Genomic DNA, 4,617 nt, shown 5'->3' on the forward strand with positions numbered 1-4,617 from the left:
ACCCTCAATAAAGGAGTGGTTCTGCAGGTGGTGACCACAGACCACTTCTCAGTTCCTATGCTTCCTGGATGTTTTGGTCACTTTTGAATGCTGGCGGTGCTTTCACTCTAGTGGTAGCATGAGACGGAGTCTACAACCCACACAAGTGGCTCAGGTAGTGCAGCTCATCCAGGATGGCACATCAATGCGAGCTGTGGCAAGAAGGTTTGCTGTGTCTGTCAGCGTAGTGTCCAGAGCATGGAGGCGCTACCAGGAGACAGGCCAGTACATCAGGAGATGTGGAGGAGGCCGTAGGAGGGCAACAACCCAGCAGCAGGACCGCTACCTCCGCCTTTGTGCAAGGAGGAGCACTGCCAGAGCCCTGCAAAATGACCTCCAGCAGGCCACAAATGTGCATGTGTCTGCTCAAACGGTCAGAAACAGACTCCATGAGGGTGGTATGAGGGCCCGACGTCCACAGGTGGGGGTTGTGCTTACAGCCCAACACCGTGCAGGATGTTTGGCATTTGCCAGAGAACACCAAGATTGGCAAATTCGCCACTGGCGCCCTGTGCTCTTCACAGATGAAAGCAGGTTCACACTGAGCACGTGACAGACGTGACAGAGTCTGGAGACGCCGTGGAGAACGTTCTGCTGCCTGCAACATCCTCCAGCATGACCGGTTTGGCGGTGGGTCAGTCATGGTGTGGGGTGGCATTTCTTTGGGGGGCCGCACAGCCCTCCATGTGCTCGCCAGAGGTAGCCTGATTGCCATTAGGTACCGAGATGAGATCCTCAGACCCCTTGTGAGACCATATGCTGGTGCGGTTGGCCCTGGGTTCCTCCTAATGCAAGACAATGCTAGACCTCATGTGGCTGGAGTGTGTCAGCAGTTCCTGCAAGAGGAAGGCATTGATGCTATGGACTGGCCCGCCCGTTCCCCATACCTGAATCCAATTGAGCACATCTGGGACATCATGTCTCGCTCCATCCACCAACGCCACCTTGCACCACAGACTGTCCAGGAGTTGGCGGATGCTTTAGTCCAGGTCTGGGAGGAGATCCCTCAGGAGACCATCCGCCACCTCATCAGGAGCATGCCCAGGCATTGTAGGGAGGTCATACAGGCACGTGGAGGCCACACACACTACTGAGCCTCATTTTGACTTGTTTTACGGACATTACATCAAAGTTGGATCAGCCTGTAGTGTGGTTTTCCACTTTAATTTTGAGTGTGACTCCAAATCCAGACCTCCATGGGTTGATAAATTTGATTTCCATTGATCATTTTTGTGTGATTTTGTTGTCAGCACATTCAACTATGTAAAGAAAAAAGTATTTAATAAGAATATTTCATTCATTCAGATCTAGGATGTGTTATTTTAGTGTTCCCTTTATTTTTTTGAGCAGTGTATATATGTATTTGTATGTATGTGTATGCATGTTTATATATATATGGGTATGTGTATGTATATATATAAATATATATATTTACCCCCAAAATATATGCGGGATTGGAAATGATGCAGACAATTACATTGATGGAAGCTACAATATATCCGCAATATTAAAGCTGAAACACCAACATGGGAAAACAGCATTTTTTTTTGTAAGGGCAGCCCAATCCTGCCCAGCCTGTCTCCTCTTTGTCCTCTACTACTTCAATGCCTCTGGTTCCGAATTCCTCCTCCACCCAGCACACTCCATTCTCGTTCCCCAACTTCGGAGCACTCTGTCTGGCTGTGAGTCACTGCCCTGCCCCTCTCTGAAAGGACTACCAGAGAAACGAAAACAAACCTCCATGGGAAGGTTCATACTGACTGGACTGGTCATTGGGTCAATGGACTGGGGCAATAAGCATGCTTTCTATTCAAGAGAACTAAGAGGGAACGTGAATGTGGTTAAGATAACAGTGTGTGTGTTTGACTTTGTGTGTGGAGGATAGGGAAGTAAGGGGGTTTTGGACTGAGTGAGTCCCTTGGCTCCGGCCCAGGTGACTTGGAGCAGGGCTTCAATAAACCATAGTTCTCAAAGTAATCCTTATGATATTGTTGAACCTTCACTAACCCTTGATACATAACATAATAGCTCATCAAATTATGGCCAGTTTGTCTGTTCAAACAGGTATGTTTGACAGAATGTCAAATCTTTGGGAAAGACTCAAAGAGAGGACAGATCCATAAAAACCAAATCTGTCCACCAATTATTTCAACTGTGTCACGACTCCCACCGAAGGTGGCTCCTCTTTCTGTTCGGGCGGCGCTCGGTGGTCGTCGTCACCGGTCTACTAGCTGCTGCCGATCCCTTTTCCCTTTTCTGTTGGTTTTGTCTTATTGGTTACACCTGTTTCTTGTTTAGGTTTTTAGTTGGGCTATTTAAGCCGGTAAGGCCCGCCTGCTCTTTGTGCGGGCTTATTTTTCCTCTGTGTATGTTTGTGGTAGTGCGTTTCCCTTTGTTTTTCCTCCGGACTGGTTGGGTCCTGGTTTTGGGCCGGTCTTGTATGTGCGCTCGGTATTGGCGTGAACATTTTTCTCTGTGCCGGAATAAAACATTGTTCTGTACCTTCTGCTTCCTGCGCCTGACTCCGCACCCACTACGCCTAAAGTGCGTTACAAACTGTCCAGTTTCATCTGGTCTAGTATACTGTTCTCTTTCTGGTCTGGGTTGAACCTTCTGTGATGAGCTGTAAAATTCTGTAATTGAACATAGAAATTTAGATTGTAAAGCTTCCCCGTCAATGGGCCCACACATATCTTAGGAGTGAACTACTGTACCTATGCTCTATGGAAGTGTGACACAGGCGTTGCGTAACACCTTGCCCGGTTATAACTGAATGACATCATCCGGTTCTCACATGCAGCACTGTTGTGTGTAAACACCATTAAAGGCACAACAAAGCACACACATGCACAAGTACCCACACGCTCACAGGTACATGGACCCATGCACATGTGAAAATGCAATTCCACATGTTAAAGTGAGATTTTCACGTGTATGGTACATATCCAATTTTCACATGTGGATGTTTTTGCAATTCATGTGATGTGAAAATATTTTATTCTCCTCACATGTGAAACTGCAAATTTTACGTGTTTGTTTTTGTAAGGGCAACCCAACCCTGTTGGTCTCCTCTTTGACCTCTCCTCCTCAACTGCCTCTGGTCCTGAGGTCCTCCTCCACCCAGTACACTCCCCTCTCCTACCCCAACTCCAGAGCTCCCTGTCTGGCTGTGAGTCACTGCCCTGTCCCTCTTTGAAAGGACTACCAGATAAACGAAAACGAACCTCGATGGGAGTACAGTTACTTTAAAGTGATTTTGTAGTCATTACTCAAACCGATAGAGTCCCTGTAGGGGGTCGAGATTTGAGTTTTATCAGTTTGAAAAAAAAATCATACAAATAATCACGCCCCCGCTAAGCCACGCCTCAAATTTAATTTCCCAGAGTGCCTAGAGTTATCACCCATGACTGCAATTGTTTCATTCCGTCCTTCACCACGTGAATCCCTAGGAGAGTGTTATCATTACAAATAAACTCTTTATGACAATAAATTGCATAATTCATAAGGCCTTGTTTTCCTGCCTAGCTTTAGCCTAATGCAGTGGCCTGAAACTCATGGTTTACAGGCCACATTAGTAGCTTTCCCAAAATGACTGCCAGGTTTAGGAACAGTGTGAGGAGACTACCTTACCCATTTAAACTTGAACAACCATTTCAGTAAGCGGTGCAAAAAAATCTAACTAAATGATTGGATTAGTTTAGACAGATGTCTGTTATTTATCTTTGTATAGCATAAGGTGAATCAATCAATAACTCAATGTACATACAAAAACACAGATATTAAAAGCAATTCCCAAAAATCAAGCTGCAGTAGAGCATGCTGGGAATAAAGTTAATTTGTTATCATAACATAACAAAAAATTGAGTTGATGTGACTTTTCATTTAGTTCTGAGTCAGTACCACATGCACATTTTAGTGATAATAGCTTTTCATTGACTTTGAGTTCAACTTACTAGAAGTGTTTGAGTTAAAAATGCCTTGGAGTTTACAGTACACACACACCCTAAAGATGCTAAAGCTCCTGCTGCCTTCGCCATGGCACCTTTCACAGGTGACGTCAGCCGTGTGTGTGCGCACTATGTTGGTGTGTGTGTTTGTCAGTGTGCATGGGTTTGCGTATACAGGTTGCTTTTGGATGTTTGCACAATCAGCTCGGCAGCACACCTTGGTCACAAGGTGAACTTTCCACTGTGCTCATAGAAAAAGACCTCCTCTTTACACTTGAGTAACCAGGGAATGGCCTACATTTACTGAGGCACCAACGCCAATGAGTTACAGACAGATGTCTGTGTGTGTGTGTGTGTGTGTGTGTGTGTGTGTGTGTGTGTGTGTGTGTGTGTGTGTGTGTGTGTGTGTATGTGTGCTTGTGTGCTTGCATGTGTGGTGTGTTTGTGTATGCATGTGCGTACTTGTGTGCATGTGTGTGTATAAGTGTAATATTGATGTAGTATCCTGTTACATACTTCTAGTGCCACTATAGCAAGTTGTCTCTAGGAAACATGATGATTCATTTCATGGGCTTTTATCCATTACAGTTTTATAATAATAAAACCATGTCAATGGACTTTCTTGCTAAAA

Source organism: Salvelinus namaycush, chromosome 19 (genome assembly GCF_016432855.1).
Source record: "Salvelinus namaycush isolate Seneca chromosome 19, SaNama_1.0, whole genome shotgun sequence".
NCBI lineage: Eukaryota > Metazoa > Chordata > Actinopteri > Salmoniformes > Salmonidae > Salvelinus > Salvelinus namaycush.